Raw genomic sequence first — 23,510 nt, forward strand, 5'->3', positions numbered from 1 at the left:
CCGATGATCTGGTGAAGTAAATAACATACAGGACTGTACTCAAGATTGAGCTATTCAATGCAACCTAATCGAATCTTTTGATAATGTAACTTGAGCTAAAGTTATGCCTCCGTCAAAACACACCAAAAGTAAATGGATGCAATTGGTTGAAAAGTTAGTTCTTCCTGAAGTTTTGTCCAAGATTAACATAGATAATGTCGAGTTTTTAGATTGATTCTTAATTTTAAATGGACTTTAAAATTTTAAATGGAAACATGGGGCGAGTGACACCTCATTCGATAGATCTTTAAAAACTAAAAAGCGATGTGGCAAAAGATTTTTCATATCGATCGCCGTATTTAAAATGCCCGCCAAGATATGTTACCTGTATCAGATAAACGTCCAGTAGCACTAATATGAAAACGGTTGAACATAAATGAACCAAACAAAAACTCAAACAGGAAAGCCATGGGGCAAATCGAATAATGTTGTTGCGGTCGCGGTGCCATTTTTGCACAAATCATTGCCTGCAATCAAAATGGAAGGTACTATTTAACAAGAATTTTACCTACTTTTTTCCATTACAGACATCTATTTTTTTATATAAACGCATGTTAGATAATTTTGTTTTGTAGACACATTTTGCAAAAACTATGTTCTTGTTTGTAATTTCACCGTTCTTTCCCGTCCCGCTTCACCCACTTAACGTTGGACCGATGATTTTCTAAGAATTAGATTTCCTTCTTTGCATTATGACACTTTTACTCTAATCATCTTCTCTTCTGTTGCAACATTTTCGAGCCGTGGGATAATAAATACCCTGTATGATTTCCTATAGGAGTTTTATTCTGTTCATCTGTTATTATCTTCAACCGTTTTCATATTAGTGGTACTGGACGTTTTATCCAATACAGGCACAATGTTTTGGCTGCCATTTTAAAAACGATCTCATACCTCATACTTTAACAAACACTACTCTTAATAGAGTTCAGGAAGTAAATGATTTGGGCGTCATTGTAAATACCAAATTGTGTTTTAACGCTCATATAGAAAAGGTTGTCAATGAAGCTTTCAAATCTCTAGGTTTTGTGATAAGAAGTACTAGAGATGTTAATAATCCATATGTCATTATTATGTTATTCAATTTTCTAGTACGAAGCAAACTTGATTATGCAAGTATAGTTTGGACACCGTATTATAAGTAGTACATTGCAAAAATTGAACGGATTCAGAATAAGTTTCTGAGATACTTATATTACGAAACTTATAGAATAAACTCTTATGAAAATAAAATCATATGCAACTCTTCTAAGGTCATTTGATGTTGGAACATTATGTGCTAGACGAAAGTATTTTCAACTTATATTTCTTTTTAAGTTAGTAAATGGAATTCTTGATAGTCCTGAGTGTTTGCATTTATTAAATTTTAATATTACACATAACTGTTTGAGGACAAGATAACCATTTATTTGTAAAAGAAACAAAACCATTGCACATTTGAATACACCCTTGATAAGTATGTGTAGATTATTTATCAATTTAATACAAAATAACATTGAAGTTGATTTTGCTATGCCACGTATTGCCTACATAAGATCGCTTATAACAATTTTACCACGTTTAGATTATCTATAGTATTGATATTTCTATATTTACTTATTATATCATATAAGCCAATTTAATTGTAACATGATAATAATGTAAGTCTTTAATATTTGAACAATCCTTTTATTGTTACTATTTTGAATTTACTTAGTAACAATATTGTATCTATTAAAAATTGCTTTAATATGTTAGTTTGTGGATTATGTTATGCTTCTTCACTAAAAGATGGATTTACGAAACTACTTTAGAAGTATCTCACTGTTCCTGTACTCATAAAAATTATTATATCTGACTTCTAATGTGTTTTCTATTGTTTTTGGTCGTATGTGATTTGGTAGTTTGTTTATCTTCTCTTTCTGACATTTTATTCACATCTTGCTTTCCCCCTATGCATTTAGCATTTTGCCATTATATGTTCTAATGTTTTCTTGTGGATATTTTTATTTATTTTGTTTCTTCTATTTTTATTTTTTTCTTCTATTGTTCATATGTAGATATAATATTAATTTTGTAAGCCTGTTGTAACTGGGATAAACTCCTGTAACAGGCAACAATAATAAATAAATAAATAAATAAATAAATAAATAAATAAATAAATATGAACAATCTTTTGCCACATCGCTTTTTAGTTTTTAAAGATCTATCCAATGAGGTACCACTCGCCCCATGTTTCCATTTAAAATTTTAAAGTTGGGCCTGGGTCCCTTTTGAAGAGCGTCCCTGGGGGCCACCATGACCTCACCATTCGATTTGCCCCATGGTATTTCCTATTTAAGTTTTTGTTGAGTTCATTTATATTCAATTATTTTCAAGACATTCGATTTCCATATATATATAGTGCATTTCCGTATTTAATTGGATTCCTGCAAGTTGAACAAAGTGTAGGTTTAAGTTGTTTTTGAGCCATTCGTGAGTCTGTAGAGCAGTATGGGACGAATCAACCGTGTTCATTATGCAAAAGCAAGCTTGACAATACGATGCATGATTCACAAGCTGGCACTATGAAACCACGTGAATAACACAGCACAATGGGGAGTAATAAAAATAGAAAGTCGGTTTAAAGAAATATCGATTACATTCACTGAACATTATTTCATGGAGTTTCAATTTACTAACATATATGAACTCAACAGCATATAACAAGCTACTGAACCAACATGGGCCCCGAAAAATACTCTGCGACGTATGATAAATTAACAAAGATTATCTTCAAAAAATTAGGATTCAGCTTCGAATGAGCGTGTGTAAACTTTAACCTGACTTTCTAAATAATTATTTCACTAAATTATTGCTAAATCTTAAATTATTGCTAAACTTTCAATCAGATATTCAACACTAAAGTGTAGAGAGGGACTTGAATATCGTATTTAAAGGTAATTGAAAAGCATTTGAAAATATTTGTACGAATTGTTCGAAAAGGAACTGTGGTTGGATTTGTTTGTTAGTACTGGAACGACCCTTCGTAATACTGAGGCTATGTGAGGTGCTAACTATAGTTTTAAAAATATGTGATCCGAACCACATGTGCTCATATAAGGAATCAAAACCGGCTTTCCAACGCCTAGGGCGTGCATGATAACCCTGCTGCCAGGAGGGAGTTTGAGACAAAAAGAAATAAATCTGCTCTATGCTATAATTTCCAAAACTATTATCGCAAATTCGCGTAAATGTTGTATGTAAACAACTACGAGTACTTCTCAGAAATGCACATGTCAATAACGGCAATTTCGTCTTCAGAATTTTCTAACTAGGTTTCAACACGTGATTTTTTAAGTGTGTGGGACACATAGTTTATAGTGTTTGTACATTTCCTTTATTTAAATTTGGCTGTTTATTAATAACATGATGCGCTAACAATTTATGGAACTTAGTGGCTGTCACACTTATAAATTATAACCTATACCTTCTGTCAATTTTCCAATTGTATCATAAATCTATAAATTGATAAATATTTTTAAGTGAAAAAGTAGTTTTGTTATACAAGCCAATATTATTACTTAATTAAATTCCACTAATGGTTTTCTCTGTACTTGAATCTACTAAGAAACTAAATGATTTTACGTTCTTTCCTAGTATAACTGTCCTGTGTTCGATTATCGTTTGATTGGTTTGTAGCTTTCGATCTTCACACTTCTGTACAGCGCTGAGACTTATTACATGTTAAAACTTAACATAAAATTCCAACAACTTTACCTTCTACTGCACTGAGAAAAGAATTGTATGTGGCGTACGTAAAATTCTGTGTTACATTTGTAAATCCTGTAGTTTTTGGACTTAACGTACGGCAAACGTATAACTGAAAACGCATGTTTTATAATACTTTATGTATAAATGTTTCATCTGTAAGTACTTTCCGTATGAAACAATGTAGAAGGTCAGAATCTAACGTAAAAATTTACGTATATAACATATAGCTGACGAAGGTAACACACACACACACACACACACACACACACACACACACATATATATATATATATATATATATATATATATATATATATATATATATATATATATATATATATATATATATATATAACAAAGACTGTTAAATGTCAGACATCTTGCAACAGCATGATGTAACATCTAAAGGCAGTGCCTATGTAGCATACGGATGAGATATGCTCCGTACTGAATTCTGTAGTAAGCAAGAAGATTCGGTATATTTGTACAATATACCGCTGTCCGGAGAACGGATTTTTCCCAGTATGGGAAGGGAACACAGGTCTTCCATGTTGAAGACTCGTATTACAACCATATATTCACTAGAGACCTTGGATTCCCGATTGTGAAATATATATATATACTGATTATAAAATATGTAAAGAAAGAGAATTCTAGCATATTACTTAAATGTTTAACAATAATGTTAATTTTGCGCAGGTATTTGAAATAGAGGTCCTACATTTTTATTTACATTCCTTTCTGCCAAATGATTGGTAGGAACGGAACATTTTGCCAGGACCAAGTATAGGGCATCAGAAATTCAAAATACATGATAAAAATTACTAAATTCTAAATTAATTTTTGCAGTAGAAACATTGACTTTTTGACTTGTATAGCATACAGATCAAAGTTAAAGAAACTGTTGCAAATTCTACAATTATTATTAGCGTTTAATGAATAGTCAGACTCACATCAATTAATATATCGTACTAAGTAGAAGAGAGTGATATGCGTCAGCAAAAAATGTCATACGTAGTTTCCGAGAAAATTTAGAAAAAAAAAGCAAATTACAGTTGGACATAGATAACTCAAACCTCGATAATTCGAATGTTTTTCCACTACATTGAACTCTCCATAACATTTAATTTTAACCTTTGAAAGTCGACTGTTTAAAACTTACAACCTCTATAAAATTGAATTTTAAGGATTTGGTGGACATTTTAAAAAACTTCGGTAACTCACAGTTATATAGTTACTTTTTATGAGAAACGCGAATTGGTATTTCAAATTTCTGTTTTGGCCACGTTGTTAACTCAAACCTCCATTACTCGAGAAACTCGGTAACTCGAATTTTTATATATTTCTTTCAGCTTCGAGTTATCGAGATCCCACTCTGTTTTGTCCGAAAATAAGATTATATCATTCCATAGACCACATGAAGATGAACAAATGACACGTTTGAAGATGAATTATCATGCGTAGCTTTCGGAAAAACAAGAAACAGAGAGAGATCGTTCGTTGCATCTAGTTGATAGTTTTTATGCTGTTTCGCAGATTTCTAAACTATCTATTGATACTTTGTTTAAGAAAAATTTTAAGTTAGTAGCAGATTCGTATAGCGCCATTTTTGATCGGTATCTCCCAACGATGGTTTTTCCCAACCATGGTTTGTCACTTCCAACAAAAATTTCTAGATTGGTGCCTGATACAAATTAAGATAAACGATATCTTACCAACATTAAGGAAACCTTACAATAACAAACGGTTGCCCTAGCCATTGCTATAGTGAGAGTTTTCATTCCTGGTGGTTAAGTATCGAATGTGCTACAATGATTCATACCAATTTTGAACTGTAGCCGCTTCTTGTATAGCCTTCCAGCTGACGAAAAAGGTAAATAGAAACCAAGCAATAATGTACAGCTGTTGAAACTCTTAAACCTGTGTTTTGTAATATACACTATGTATCTAAAATATTGGCCCGATTTCAAAGTCTTACATCGCTGCAATCACGAGTCAATCATGATTGAGATACATATCACTTAAACGGGTACACGCAATCGGGTAGGGTATTCTTATTTTCTAACTTCTGAGTTCAATATTAAATGGTTCAAAAATGGTTCAATATTAAATAAAATAAACCAAAGAGGAAAATTAGCTCAGTTCAATAATATAAAATGGTTGCCCAAGCGACTTCATGTTTTTGAATGCTTTCACAATATACAATATCAGACAAATGTACCGTATAAGTTTGGAAATAGAATTGTAAGTTAATAAGCATGTACCATAAAGAAAATAGCTATTAAATAATTAAATGGTTAAAGTTAGAATTAACATCAGATGTGTAGTTGTTGTCTCCTTCCTGTTACAAACTTTGGGCCTCAATTCAAGATGGACACCACGATACTACTATACAGTAAAATGCGGTTTTATATCCATTACTCCTATCCCTTAAGGGATCCGGGGTTTTGGGGGTATTTTTTAGACTTTCAGTCAAGCAGCTACTGCATCGTCACTATTTATCCTAGGATCATGGTTCATACCTCATTCTCTTTAGAATGGAGCTGGATTTCAAATGGTACTGTGACGATGTGCAGACTCTTTTTAATTATTTAGCTCGTTTTATTCCACCATAATGTAGAGATCTGCTCACGCTAATTCTGTAGCGGATGTCACAAAGAAATATACTTAAATTACGCCATTATTTTCATGGGAAAAGGTGGTTCTAATCTAGGGGAATGACAACATTATTTATAAAAAGTAAGTTTATTACATAACTAAAATGGTAATATATAATGTATAACAACATTTGATTTAGTGATTCAACAAAAGTAATGGAATATCTGATAGTTCATTTGATAGATTGATACCTTAACTTATATATATATTGATTGACAGGCTAGAGATTGAAATATTTAAGTTAGAAGAAACGGAAGATGAAATACAAGTATGTGACAACAGTTCGTAATCTTGAAAGTTTTATGGTAGGTACACAATTCATTTTGAAGTACCGCATGACATCTCTAAACTTGAATTTTATGATGCAACAAGAGATTATACATACCTTATGGTAGTATTCTTGTAACTCTTAGAAACTTTGACGATGATTCTGTCTGGTCACAACCGACGTCTCGAACCTCTGCACCTCTGCACCTCTGCACCGGAACTTCTGAACTTCTGAATCAACCGTTTGAGACCTTGAGGTTCTTTTATATTATTCTCGAGGGTCACACCCAAGCCTCACATCCGTCAGTACATCCGTTTTATTCATCTCCACAAATATGGAAACTTATTGCTCATTTGCATTTTGATTGGCTCTTAGAGACTGCCGCACCCAAAATACGTGGCGTGACACACATGTACATACGTGTACTATCACAGCCGGAAGAATTCAATAGCGTGATCTCTAGACTTATCTATAGATTCATATCTATATAACCAATTTCAACATATTAATGCGGTGTCACGTTGCCAAAATCACGATTATATATCCTGTAGGATGACTATGAGTAACCTTCGACATGTAAACTTCCTACAAAATTGCGCAGCAAAAGCAACATTAGTCACCTTCAGAAGGTTTTACGTATTTCCTTTTTCTGTTGCTAGCTTGTAGCAAGTCAAGAGAGAAAAATGTCTTTTAAAATGCATATTAATCAAAATTATCTTTTTCAATTCCTTCAATAAAGAGCAATGTAACCATATTTTTGAACTCAGCGTCACAGTACCACTTGCATGCTCATACCATATACCAGGAGAGGGAAAAATGATGTCAAAGGAAAAATTTCGGGATTTTTTTTTTTACACTTTGGGCCCCTCTGGAGCGGCCTTGTGTGAACGTAGATATGTCAAAAAATCTGATAAATAATACTTGGTATAATGAATTTGTGTGCCAAATTTCAAGTTTCTATCTTGAATACTATGGGCGGGAGAAATTCTATCAAGAATTCCCACAATGCCCCAAATTACCGCAAAACACCACGATCTCAGGTAAAAAAAATCCTGAGACATCTCTATTTACCCTAGGACTATAATTCGCCAATCATTCTCTTCAGAATAGAACTGCCTTTCAGGCGGTACTATTCACATGTCTCCATCATGTATCTAAGGCGGGAAAATCCCGAAAAGGGATTTTTTGGTCTAAATAACCCTTTTTTCAACTTTTAGCCCCTCTGGACCCCCCTGTTTTAACGCAGAGATCTGAAAAAATCTGATAAATACTACTGGGTGGGCTGAATGTTTGTGCAAAATTTCAATCTTCTAGGTGCAAAAATAAACCCGCCAAAAAATAATGAACATAGGCTCAATAAAAGAAAATATATTTTAGAATTATGACGTCATCACCTCCTATGTCTCGACGCAGAAAGGTGTGAAACCATACGTAGGGTCTTCTACAATGCCTCTGGACTTGAAAAAAAAAAGCCCGGACGAAAAAGCTCAAATAGGAGAGTTATAACGCAACGTACCATGAAACACCCGTACGGTACAAATTGTACCATCGGATCCCCAAAGGGATTAACATCAGATGTGTATTTGTTGTCTCTTTCCTGTTACAAACTTTGTGCCTCAATTCAAGATGGACACCACGATACTACCATACAGTAAAATGCGGTTTTATATCCATTACTCCTATTCAGAATATGGTGTCACTTCCTCTAGCAGTTTCACACTCACAAGGTGTCCTTCCTTCATATTGTATTTTGTGAATGTATTCAAAATTTGAGACCGTACGGGGGATCATTTAATACCCAACTCAATTGGGATAATTTTTCTTACGAGTTACTTTGATCGGGAATTTAGGAATTAGATTTCTGGGCTTTCGGCATCTATTGCCATGTTATCTCGTCGCATATGAGAGATGATCCTTCGGTGATCATATTATCCAAGGAACGTAAAGGAAGAAGGGATTGGACAAAGAAGGAAGAGGCCCTGGTACCTATATGTTAGGTACCATCCCGGTCTGGTGTGAATGAAGAAACTTCATGAAAACGTCACTCAAGATAGCTGGCCTAAAAAAGAGCTTTTACATTTTTCGACCGAATGTCCCCACTGGGAATCGAACCGGGTACTACTCGCACCAAAAGCGAGAATTTTAGCTAGTACGATACACGGGACCACGATTTTGGTCGGATATGGAACAATTTTAGGGGTTGAGGCTCAGAAAATTAACTGGGAAGTAAAACAATAAGGACTACCCTAACGTCACATGGTTCTTCAGTTATGTCCTCTGCATCAACAGCCGAATAACTGAATGCAATAATTACTGCTAATTGCATATGGCCGAATGCAATAATTCTCATTTTTTTTCGAAAAATACAACTGTAAAAGCATTAACTCATATCATTTTGTTTATATCAATGAGATCTAACGAATAATAAATATCTCATCTGTAAACATTTATTTCGTTAAACGCGAATAGTATTTTAGAAGTTTTCTTAATTTGATATTGATTTGGAACTAAGAGTTTTGTAGTAGGACAAAGTTTCGTTCCTTCTAAGAAAGGTTTAAAAGGAAAGAAAACGTCATCGTGTGTATATATATGTATATATCCATAAAGTCGAAAGTTGTATTTTTTTTCGTGGCTTTTCTTCCGAGAAATCCATCTTCGTCGGCTGTGTCAAATGAAACGAAAGGAAGTGTTGGAAGCGCACCTTCGTCAGCAGATTTTCTGCTCGTAACTTCCGCAGCATACAGAAGAACTAAGAATCAGATATATATATAAAAGAAAGAAGCAATGGAGTGAATGGAAAATAAAAGTCCACCGATGGATTGGGAAGATTATGTGTTCTTCTATGGAATCATTATTTCCAACACCTTAAACGTACCAACTGATGTTTCATAAATGTACACATTGTAACTTGGAATGTATTATACAAAACATCTTGTGTATTATATTGTATTATATCATTTGTTACATCCTGACATACCAAATAATGTTTGGCGTACCTTCATAGTGTACCATAATATGTATTATGTAAAATGTCTTCTGTAGTATATCGTAAATTAACATTACTTGTAACATTCTAAAGTGTCAAACAATGTTTCTTGTTAAGTATATTGTAATATCACCTATATATGATGGATATTACATACACAACTTGGTTAGCAACATTAAGAACAAAGCGGACAACAGCAACAGTGATACGAAAATAAACAAACATCATCACCAATCCAATGATTTCCGACGACCAAAGAGGACAGGCTACAAAAAGGCACCACAGCACTCCAGAACTATCAGTCTCGATATATTGATCACTCAAATCAAGCCCTTCTGCTAGGCCTCGAGATTTAACTTAATCTCTTGACTGCGACTAGGCTTTGAGATTTCCTATCGCTCTTCTGGTTGTGATTGGGCCTTGAGATTTCCTACCTCTCTCCTAGCTACTCCTGGGCTTTGAGAAATACTTACACCCGCCTCCTGGCTGCGACTAGGCTCCAAGGCTCTCCCATACCTGTCTTTTGGCTGCTACTTGGCCCTGGGACATTATGATTCATTAATACCAATTTAGGTGACTCCATTCGGTCTTTGGATAACTCATTTGTAAATTATATTTGTATCGTAAACGACGTTTTATAATAAAACGCTAATGAGAAATATTCAAAATCAGAAGTAACATTATTTACTTCATCTACCTGCCTGGTATAAGTTTAAAACATAATCCTGTAGTATGTCTTATACAAAATATCTTATATAGTATATGGTCGTGAGCCATTGTGTTGGCAAAGCAACGAGAGCACACAAACAGAGAAATCGCCCTATCCTTTATTCCAGAGAAAGGAAAATTCTTTTCATTTAACAATAGATGTGTATATTGATTCATGGGAGATGAGGTAAGGAATAAAAAGCAAAAGTATTATTCCCTATAGACGTCAATTCCTTCATTAAGCCTATTTTCATGTACAAACATTTCTAATCAAATAGAACAGATTAATTTAAAGTGAATACATAACGAAGAATAGAAATAAAATGCAGTAATCTGGTTACTGTTAGAAATTTAAATTACCATTCATCTAACTAAGGTTTTAAAGCATTATATAAGCCTCCTACCTGATATTCTAATAACGCAACCTTTGTATTGCTCACTGCGCGCCCATTAAGTCCTGTTACGCTAGTCCTAAAGGGAATAAACGTAAGATGTTTTCCACAATTACTATACTTATCTCTCTCTTATCATCTGTCAAAAGTAAAACTGTTAAAATATACTTTCAAATGTAACAAATTATTAATATCAACTGCATTATACAGGGTGTTTCAAGACAACACCGACAACGTTTAGGAGGTGATTCCTGACAACAAATTAAGACAAAAAGTATAGACCAACCTGGGTGCATAAATGCTTCCTTTCGGAGTTGTAGGCTGCCAAGACATGAAAAAATGAACTTTAAAGGTCCCTAGCTCAAAAACTATGGGACTTACCGTAGTCGGGTGAAGACTTTACTTAGGAACTAATATGCGTTCTATCCAAAAATACATGTTTGAGAATCCTAAGGTACTCACGAAACAATTTTTATACAGGCTGTTTGGTCACGGGCATGTAATTTGAAGTACTTACAAACTACCTCTATAAAAATTTTTGTGGAAGTAGCACAAGATTCTGAAACATGGATATCTGGATGAGGCACATGCTAGTTCCTAGGTGAAATCTTGACCCAACTACGGTAGGCCCCATAGGTTTGGAGCTATGAACCTTTAAAGTTCATTTTTTATGTTTTCGGCAGCCTATAACTCCGAAAGGAAGCATTTGTGCAACCAGGTTGGTCTATAGTTTTTGTCTTCTCTTGGTGTCAGGAATCATCTCCCAAACGTTGTCGGTGTTGTTTTGAAACACCCTGTATATTAATTTTTAAACAAGGGTACAATACACCTTTCGTGGCATGCTGACACCCAAGTAAAAATCTATAACAGGGTTTACAGCTTAAAAGGGTCTGTACTTAAATAATTAAATACACATTCCTCTTCTTTCGGTATAAATATTTTGCTCTTAACGTTTTTCTTTCCTTCAAGTCTTCCGTACGATATAATTTATCAAAAACAAGGGAGCTTTCCCTTGCTGTTAAAGAAAGTTATTCTAAAGAAACTTCTATTTTGATGTTCTGTATATTAAAAAAGAATGTAATCTTATATACTACAAAGTTGATTGACACAAAATGTCACATGTTTCCTAGACTTAACATTGTTCATGTGTCGAGAAAGCTAGCATGTTTGTAAGTATCGCCAAAGAAAAGAAAACTTAATTTTAATAGATCACTAATTTAGCAACGAATTCGTTGCGCCAAATGTATAGAATGAAATACTTTGGATGAAAATATATTCAGCGTTGTATATGGTTTTTAAGTTTAATTTTTGACAATGTGCTCTTTTAATAATTTCTTGATTTAAAATGACTCATTTTCAGTATATTTTACGTACAGTAATTCATCCTAAAACAAGACGAACAAACAAAATAAATAAATAAAAATAACCTATATGTATACTTTCAAACATGATAACATATTGAATTCTTTATAACGTCGAATTTCTACCATAAAAACTTTTAAAATCTTCCGCTTTCAGTGAAATTAAAACTATGTTTTGAGTGTTCTTCCCTGTAATTTAAAGAGAATATTTAATTAGTCTAACGAGGGAGCCTATCCAAGTGTATCTCTAACTTCGAGTCGAGACTATGGCCGTTGGATACCTTGTCCCAAAAGAACATAACACAAAAAGGGATACATCCTCGATCGCAACCGTTGCGAAGATATAAGTTGAGCTTGAGTTGATATGAAAAGTTAGAAATTGAGCTCCATACTATAGGCTACATTACAAAGTCGGATTCCTGGTCAGATTTGTCGGGAACGGTCGGGTAAGGAAATTCAGCGAATACATATGAAATTAGTGTGTGGAGCCCAGCACCTTTTGAATGAAAAATTTGTGTACCCGTGGCACTCGCAGGGTCCCAGATGGGGTCCAACTCAACATTTGCAAATGGAACTGGGGGTCAAGTAGCATATTGTATGAAAGCTATTATTAAATGAAAGAAGATAGAACAAATCTCAACTCTCTACGATAACCCTGTGCAAACGGGCAACTGATCGAAATGTCAATCCAACCTCCATCAGAAAATCTATGACCAAGCTTCTAAATCCGTTAAGTTGCGACAATAACAAAACAGAAAAACACGTTTAAAAGTGCAAGGTATTGAAGTAAAGCAAATTGCTGCAGAGTCTCTCTCTCAAAAGCATTATCCGATATATTTTATATCTGCACCATTATTACAGTTTTCTCCAACCCTCCGATAGAAATTTCAAGGTGCAATATGTGAATCTGGGGTCCCGATGCGCAAAGCATATAGCGTTGCCTTTTGACCTTCTCACCCTCCACGACGGTTGCGATTGACAGTGTATCCTTTCTATATTAGGACACGAAATCCAATGGTCATGGTCATTCTATGGTCCATTGTTCATTCGAAGTCACACTTATACTTGGATAAGGTCCGTTGTGCAACTGCAGCAATTTTCTTTACTTCAATACCTTGCACTTTTAAACGTGTTTTTCTGTTTTGTCATTGTCGCAACTTAACAGATTTAGAAGCTTGACCATAGAGTTTCTGATGTAGGTTGTATTGACATTTCGATCAGTTGCCCGTTTGCACAGGGTTATCGTAGAGAGCTGAGATTTGTTCTATCTTCTTTTATTTAACAATAACTCTCATACAGTATGCTACATGACCCCAGGTTTCATTTGCAAAATTTGAGTTGGACCCCGCCTGGAACCCTGCGAGTGCCCCGGGGACACAAAGTTCGAACCCTTCTTCTACAAAATAAGGAAGAAAATTATCATTTAAGATACAAATACATAAGTATTCGCGTGTACACTGAAGAGCTATCAACATAGGGGGTTAAATCTGACCTTGACAAAATTCCATATACGTCAATGTGATGAACTTTAAGTTGCTTATTATAGATATTATTGTTATTATAAATTTTTTATGAAAGTATATTATACTGATACGATTTTTTAAAAGTTATTTTAACTAAGTTAAAAGAGCACTAGAGATGAGTATTTTCTTTTTTTTTAATAAAGTAGAATACACAAAGAATTGTTCTCCCTATTGATAATTTCACTTACCCAGTATATTTAAAAGTAATTTCTCCCCCATGGTTAGTTTGGATCAAACACACACAGAGAGAGATAATCATTTGTTACCAATAAACGTTGTTTAATCGCTCATTTAAGCGATTCAATTTTTGTTACTACTGCTTTTAAAGTGTTTATGGAAATGAAACGAAAGATAAAATGACTTCATATCTGTTTCAAAATGGCGGAAACAGGGTGTGAGCTGTTTTTATTTCGACTCTTTATTGTCTTTAAAGTGGTTTATTGGGGGAATTAAAAAGCTAATCGTACCCTCTCATATTACAAACGTAATCCCTCTTTTCCCTTGGTGCTCATATGCACGTGCTACATGTAAATAGATAGATAAAGTATAATGGAGGAAAGAGGAGAGTGAATTGGATGAAAAGTAATTTTTGAAATGATTACTATTGTTCTGTGATATCGTTTAACGAAACAGAAAGAAAAGGAATATGCTTTTAGTAATGGATTCACTCTTGCGATTGATTCAATTCAGTCACTCCAATCCACTGTAGGAGAACCACTAACTTGATTGCCAAGGAAGACCTACAATTGAAGCAGGCTGCTAAAGCGTTACTTTTCTCACTAAATGGAACTCTCACTACGTTTCCCATAAACCGTACTTAATCGTACAAAAGTTATTACAGCGATCGCGATGAATCGTGAAGGGTTAATTTAGATGTATCAATTTCAGTACCCAATAGAATAAGACTAGGCGTGTCCCGGTCGTTGACCACCCACTCATGAAATTTTGTCAGTATCGTCTCTCGCGCTATACGGAGAATATCTGAGGTAGAGGTCTGCACGGGATCAACCCCGACCCGGCCCGCAGGCCGGACTTGGGCCAGGGCCGTGAATCGTTAAATATACAACCATATTTCTCGAGCCTTTGCGGACCTAACTTTGTAAATATATCATGTAACGATATTTATTGCAGTGTTCTTCCTGGAGAACTTTAAAAGCCCAACTGCAAAATTAAACCTCTAATTGCTGTAAATAAAAATATAATTTTGCGTTAATTATGAAGTTTCTGTAATTCGGGCTTCTTTCGGGCTCATTTGATTATCACATGAGCTCGGACCTAAATACTAAAACATATTTCGGACTCGGGTTGGGCCTTACATTATAAATTCACAGGCCTGGCCGGGCCCGGGCTAAAATCTCCGGCCCGTGCAGACCTCTAATCTCAGGGTGCAATGTTGTTAGATTGTCAATAAATTTCGCTTTGTTATTGTTGTTTTATATTTTTGCTATTATTATTGTTAGCATTTAATTCGAATAATTGTTAGTGTTCGTATTACTAGTTCATTAAGTGCAGTTTTTTCCTCCGCTCATTTCCCATGTTCTCTAAGTTTGGCAACGTTCTTGGTGCATTTCAGCTGCTTAACTGTTTCTCAAATGTGAGTTCAAAGGCCAGTTCTACGTGTCGTACCAAATTCTTCCGGTACATCTCACGTGAAGAAATGCAGTTCTATGATACTTGTTGAGTCCAGGATTCAAGAGTCATCTCCGTCACTATAGAATCACATTAATGCAAGATATAAAATTGCAGTGTTAGCTTGTCCCTTCCGTTACTCGACACGGTAACATTTGAATTAAAGTAAATTTCTGAATTCTATTTTATTTTACATATTTCTTTATTATGTAGGTAGATACTCCAGTTACTATATTTCGGCAGAGCTCGTTCACAGAGTGAATCTGCTAACATACTCACAGGTAACGCTAATTTTAACGGTGATCATTAATATTCTGTACGTGGTATAATGCGCGTTTCTTAGGATCATGGTAATCAAATTCTGTTTTGTTTTGCACAACAAATAGTTAGAGCCAGGGGCGGACTGGCCTACTTGGCTACCTGGCAATCGCCAGATGTATATTTCTAGGAAAAAGGTTGAACGTTTTTCCTTAATCATTAATATCAGATACTAGTTCAGCTCCGTAGCTAAATCCGTGTAGGCAAACTTTGTAAAGGTAGCTCGGGTAAGCCTACTTTGTAGCGAAGCCGGGTAGGCCAACTTTGTTGCTAAACCATGTGAGTCAATGTTTGCCAGTTTGCCCGTGACTAGAGCGACTGTTTGGATCGAGTTCCTTAATAGAGTCGATCCATTATCATGTTTACGGATAACATGACGGATAGCGACTTTAACAATTGCTGTCCGTATCCCATATTCCATACTATTCCATACGTTTTACATGACCCTCTTTGCTGCCTTTAACAAAGTTCGTTTTCAGTTGGATGCTCTTTGACGTCGAGCTTTGATTCTACCATCTCCGTAAATCACATGGAGAGAACAACGAGCAGAAAAAAAGTGAAATTTGTGGTCGAGTGAAGCACTAGCAAGAGTTAAAACAAAAAAAGTCGATTTATCCAGCCTTCTTTCTTATTGTAATATTCATTTTGTTCTTCATTTAAGCATTAACTAATTTTGAAACTCTCCAGATATTTTAATTGTCTTGTCAGACATATTATTACTTTCTTCATCTTCAAATTGGTTGATTTTACATACATCAGAGTGTTTTTTGCTTTTATTCATAATTTGTCCTCGATACTGTTCGTTCGCATGGCATTTTTAGGACTGACATCCTTTTAACTCTTTAGCATTACACTTTCCTTTTTCTGTTAGCATTTTGTGTATTTTACTTTGTTCTTGCATTGATTTTTCATGTCCTTCTTCTGCACATTGTAGATATTTTAGTGTGATAGATAGACAGTACTCTGCGATATGACCAACATCGGCACATTTCATACATATTAGAATTTATAGGAAGTATTTTTTACTACCAGTGCTTTAGAGAAAGAAGATTCCACCTGCAGTTATCTTCTTTCTTATATTCCAACTGACATCGGTTACTGAGTGACAGCTTTCTTTTCCCTTGGTCCTGTTTTAAAGCATAAATAATGTTTTCATTTGTCTGTTCCATCATGCTTTCTTCAAAGGTTTGTTCTATTATTGTCTCTATAATTTGATCGTCATTCATGATTGGAGGTACATGGTATATAATCATTTGAGGACTATTTTTCTTTATTTTATCTCTTGTATGACATACGTATCTTTTCATTTTTCGTTGTTTTGTTTATGTCTTTTGTAGATGCAGTTTCGATTATCAACGAGGTTTTTGTTATTCTTAGTGACGATATCTTCATCTTCCCTTTTGTTGAATTTATTTGTCATAGCCAGTTGTTTCTATAAGTCTTTTCCAATTTCGCTTGCATTTGGTATTAGGAACAATGCTGTCTTTTTGTGTGTGTGTGTGTGTGTGTTGGTTGTTGAATTACTTTCAATCTTCCTGGCTGAGAAGTTCTTGTTGCTATTACGTAGGTCATAGGAAGTTCTGTTGCTTCCCCCTCAGGATAGTTTTTTATTGCCTCTCTTATTTTAAACTGTTGTAATTCCTCTTTCATTTCTATAATTTCTTCCATAAGCTTTCGATTTTCATCTTCCAGCTTCTTATTTTCATCTTGCATCCTCAAGTCTATCTTGGTTGACTAGCCATGTTGTTAATTTATGTTACTGCTTCTATCTTTGAAGATCCTACTTTTGTTGATTTTAATATAACATCAATAAATTTTAAAGTTTCTTTATACGTGGTTTCTCTCATTTGAAAAGTTTCGTCATTTTCTTCACTAGATGATTATTTTATCCGTAATTTTATTTATCCTTTTCTCTTTTTGATTTTGACTCACACGTGAATTGGGTAGAGTTCTCTTCAATATATGGTCTCCAGAAATGTCATGTACGTTTCTTGAGGGATTAACCCTCTTTCCCTGTTCTTGTATCATATGTTAGACTGCATGCCTATGCTGCTTTTACTTTATTTCGTATTCTAATTACTCTGTTCAATATCTTTCGATACTCGTCTTTATATCTCTTTAGCATGATACTGTTTGATCGAAGTTTAAATTTCTAGTTAATTCATGCACTACACCTAAAGGGATAGCACACTAACACAATACATGAGTTAAGCGGGTTGTCTATCACAGTTTAGTTTCAATTTAATTTCATTTCGTATAACAGTAAAATGAACTTTGATTCTATATTCTTATCTTTCTTCCTTTGTTTCAAGGGTACTTAGCTTGTCTTCAATACGGAAGTTTAAAGGACTATTACTTCCGTAAACACGTACACATCAGTACGTCACACATCCTATCGTCTTGCGATTGTTTTCCTTCTTAACAAGTTCACGTAATACCGCATACATACAGAGTACTCATACTAGTTGTTTTTATTATATATTTATGTTTTCACAAGTCAAATAGTACGTGTTTATTTTTAATAGAGTTTTCAGTCATGTCATTGTCAGGTTTTAATTTCCCAAGGTGATTAGTCAATAACATACCCACGACACAGATTCTCGCAACATATACAATTTTCCCGGGGATCTGTCGTTCATATTTGAATACTTGCAAGAGGTTCATTTATACACGAGTGTGCAGATGTATACTACACAGTCTACCAGAGCCGTAGCAGACATAAATAATATTTCAATTTATCGAACAATATTTTCAAATATTGATATATCAATATGAATGAAATATCGATGTTGTTATTTTTATATTTTGGTGTTGTTATTTTCATTTTCAATATTTTAATATTTGTCTCATTATTTAACAATATTTTAACATTTGGTATTTTTCCGCATATCCTTATTTTGAAGCTCGATAATTTAATATATTTGATGTTGTAAGTTTCAATGCTTTAGATATTTTGATTTTTGATATTGTATATTTTATGACATTTCGATATTTCGGTATTCAGTATTTTGCAATATTTCGGTATTCATTACTTTTAGATATTTCAATATAACGATCAAGTTTCATGTTTTATCAATATGTATTTTCGACAACGAAATCCTTTTCTTAACAGTACCCTTCCTCTATATTGCGGCAAGCAACTTTAGTGTAATAACAATTGAGTTTCCTGTCACAATATGAAACTACGATAGACTTCCAAACTATGCAAATTCAATACTCAGACTTGAAGTAGCACATTTTTACTACAAGTTGCATTGCAATAGATGAATAAGATCAAAAATAGAACCTATACCTTGGACGATAAATCAATTTCAGAAATCCGTTACAGCATCTCTTACTGCTTTTGATCAATGAAGATTAATATTGAAACCGGAAGTCCTAAATGATGTATATCACTTCTGGTTGCAACAAAGAACTGAAATCAGATATAAAAACATATTAAAACACGTCTATATAAGAAAAACCGCTTGCCAATGTTAATTTTTTCAATTTTAATCATTATGCAATCACTGTTCTATCTGAAAATCATAGATATTGACCATGTCTGGTTTGAACAGATAGATAAAACACCAAACTCATTCTAGGGACGCTGAATCTGTGCGAATAAAATCACTTTTCAATTTTTCTTTATGAAAATAAGCACTAGTAATAGTAAATTTCAACGAATTCTGGTTTTGGTGGAATATTGATGTTGGTGATAGTATGTTATCTTGATGCGCTAAATCAATTGCAAAAAAAAACGCTTGTTGTTATCTATGATGCTACCACTTTTTGTTCCATAACGACCAACGTTGAAAACAGGAAACAGTTGATTTATACCACTTCCTTTTTGAATATGTGAGATGATGATTAACAAAAAAAAATATGGAAGCTAGTCTTAGTACATTGAATCGATGTAGGAAAAAAAATACATTTTCCATGTCTGTTTCAGATTTTGCTCTAAGGATATCAATATTTAAATCAGAAGTACTAATAAAGTTTAATCGTATCTAGTTTTGTTGGAGTGTTGTGATTGGTGATTACATGTTGTCTTGACACCCTGAGTCAATTACTAAATCGCTATCAAGTACCACTTTTTTGTTCTACTACGTTCAACGTTGAAAAAGTAAACGGTTGATTTCTGCCAGTTTTGGTCTGAAAAGAGGGATAACGGAGGAGATGACATCTATTCTTGGGACGCTGGATGCAAAAAGACCTCTTCTAGATATTTCTTACTGTTTTTGCCTCCTACCTGTTGACAGGCAGACGGATATAGCCATTCTATAAGACTTCCGACACTTATGGAAGCATAGTTTGGAAGTCTAATAGTACTGATGAAAATTTTAGCAAGACAGAACTATAAAGAATGACACTATTTAATTGACTCTGAACTACGTGAGTTCGTGCGTTCAATAGCATCACTTGCCATCATACCACATCATAACGCATGTCTACACTCCATTATATTATCTCTTCTCTTAGAAATTTATATTACACAACCATGCCAGGGATTCGGGAAGAAGCTATGGACTTCGCAGGATATATTAGGCTAGGTGTTAGCTAATAAAATAATTTTTTTCTATAGAAAAGAAACATTCAGTTTTTTTTTTAATTTGAAAAGGGAACACGGTATCGCTCTGACCTTCTTGGGTAGGGTCCTAATTTCGATATGGAACAGCCCTTCCTAGTTTGTGGTGAACAACATCGTATTCGTCGGTTTCATTGGTGTTCTCCCGTTTCCTCCCACCATCTCACTTACAGATTAATTCATAATTATTCACTTTCATTTTATATCGTTTCCTTTAGGCTAAAACGAGTAGACGTAGTACATTAAATGTCCACTACATACTAGTGGAGGTTTGAAGCATAAGAATATTCTTTAGTTCACATACCACTTCTTTTCTAAAAGCTCGCACCTCCACATTCAATTTCATACATCGTCGCTGCGCCTCGAAGAACCGCTATGTGACGTTTTTGCCGAAAATGCATTACAGGCCAGTCAATGAAGGGTCGAATAAGAAAAACATGGTGGAAAGCTGGAACAAATTTTATTTTCTTTATATAAGTGTCCGTAACAACATACTAGTTTTGCACCATTCTACTACCCCGGATTTCGCTGCCATCTTGGAAAAATGGCGCCAAAAATTAGTTTTTTTTTTGTAAATATCTCGCATGGTAAGCACTTTAGAGCAAAGCATGTTATTATAAAATAAATCTACATTAAATTCTCTACAAGAAATGTCCTCTTCATTTTTTTCTCTAGGATGCACCGTTTAGATGTTATAGGGGTGGGAAATTACACATTTTTCTTTCAGCATTGCTTTGTAGCAGAACTTTAACGAAAATTTTCTGATACTATTTTGTCTTAGTTATTTTTTAATATAAAATATAAATTAATATATTTTCATTCATTGCAGGTATGACTAAGGATAAGTAATCAGGTCTATTAGATCATTTATGTCCAAGATGTCAGCTGAAAAATATTTTATCTGTGAGGTACTTCTCGGTGATAGTATTGCATGTATAGTAAAAGAAAAAAGACTGAAAACATTAGTAGACTGCAGTATTAAAGTAAAAGATGGAAAAGAATGTCAACTTAAGGGACTGAGAAGTTTTACACTTCATGAAAAGTGTAGAAAAGTTTATACAAAAGCAAGAAATAAAGCGTTGCTGTTACAACGTACTTCATCACCTACGCCGATAACCCTTAGGTCAGTAGTACTAAGATTTAATTTTCAAGAAGCCTGCCTGTTTTGTAGACAATGTACATCAGATGAATTTTGAAAGAGACAAAGTGAGAACTTGTGAGTGAACGTGAGAGTGTACATCGCGTCGAAACCATTCAAGTTAAAGATTCTATTATGGAAGCAACCGACAGAAAAAATGACGACTGGGGCAAAGAAGTTAGTATTAGGATTGGCAATATTCATGATTTAGTTGCTGCTGAAGCCAGATACCATTTCTCATGCACGAAAATGTTCTACAAGATTTCTTCTGGAACGAAACGTGGTAGTCTGAAAGATAATGATGTTTCAGATGTCATGGCTTACGCTTTCAACTTCCTTGAAGCTAAAAGGAAAAATGAAATGAAATCTTCGTTTTACGTCCCACGATTACGCCGGTTAGGCTAAAGAAGACTGTGATGATGAGAGATGAGTGAAATGGTGGAATGAAGAAAGTAGGAGGAAACGGGAGAACCCCGAGAAAACCCACGAGCACGATTTTTGTCCACCACAAGGACCATACGGCGCAAGCTGGAATCGAACCAGGAACCCCAAGCACCGGAGGTGAACGCTCTACCACTGAGCCACTGCGTCTCCCGAAGCTAAAAGAAAGAGGGCCAATTTTCATTTAGTGAAATTTTTCAAAATTATAATGATGCACTGCAAACTGAAAAAGCAATATGAACTAAACTGAAATAAAATTACTCAGAAGATGTAATATCAACAAACAATGAGTGCAGGGTGAAGAAAAACCGAAACTTGAAAGAGAGGTCCCTCAGCATATAGTGCAAACAGTCCTAATGAAGAGAGAGCATTAAGAAGATGCTTATTGCCACACTCTTGATTAAGATGCACCGCAAGCCCTACTTGCGATGATGATAAAAAATATTTTTGTGTAGCTGCTGCAGTTATGACGTCAGAAATTGTTATAATCTTTCTTTCCCATTTTGTGCCATTCCTTGTCTTGTTTTTCAAGATAGTAGTGTCAAGAAGGCATTTTAAGATCCCAGGAATCAATCAATTAACATCATTCAAAGATTATCTACTGATGGCTAATCATCAGTTTCGTAAACCTAGGATTTCATATCTTCAATATTTATTTGCCCGGCTGTCATTATGATTCTCAATTTCTCTTCGTCCCTATACTTACGCTTTTGACGATCATACCATGCATCCATGAGTATTTTGTGCCCTGTATCACGGAAGCAAACTATGGGCTTTATGTTTATGTTTGTTGATATAATAATATCTTCTTAGTAATTTTCTTTCAGTTTAGTTCTTATTGTTTTTTGCAGTTGGCATTGCATTATTAGAATCTGGAAAAAAATCACTGAATGAAAATTGGCACTCTTCCTTGTTAGCTTCCATAATAGAATCTTTAACTTGAATGGTTTCGACGCGATGTACACTCTCACGTTCACTCACAAGTTATTTACTCTGTCTCTTTAAAAATTCATCTGACGTACGTTGTCTACAAAACAGGCAGGCTTCTTAAAAATTAAATCATAGTACTACTGACCTAAAAGTTATCGGCGTAGGTGATGAAGTACGTTGTAACAGCAACGCTTTGCAATTCTTGTTTTTGTGTAAACTTTTCTACACTTTTCATGAAGTATAACACTTCTCAGTCCCTTAAGTTGGCATTTGTTTCCATCTTTTACTTTAATACTGCAGTCTACTAATGTTATTAGACCCTTTTCGTTTGCTATACATGTAACACCATCACCGAGAAGTACCTCACAGATAAAACATTTTTCAGCTGACATGTTGAACATAGATGATCTAATAGACCTGATTACTTATCCTTAGTCACAACTGCAATGAACGAAAATATATTAATTTATATTTTATATTAAAAATCACTAAGACAAAATAGTATCAGAAAATTTTCGTTAAAGTTCTGCTACAAAGCAATGCTGAAAGAAAAATGCGTAATTTGCCACGTCTATAACATCTAAACGATGCATCCTAGAGAAAAAATGAAGAGAACATTTCTTGTAGGGAATTTAATGTAGATTATTTTTTGTAATAACATGTTTTGCTCTAAAATGCTTACCATGCGAGATATTTACAAAAAAAACTAATTTTGGTGCCATTTTTCCAAGATGGCGGCTAAATCAGGGATGGTAGAGTAGTGCAAAATTAGTATGTTGTTACGGACACTTATATAATGAAAATAAAATTTGTTCCAGCT

This window comes from Thermobia domestica, chromosome 3, assembly GCF_964235325.1.
Source record: "Thermobia domestica chromosome 3, izTheDome1.hap1.1, whole genome shotgun sequence".
NCBI lineage: Eukaryota > Metazoa > Arthropoda > Insecta > Zygentoma > Lepismatidae > Thermobia > Thermobia domestica.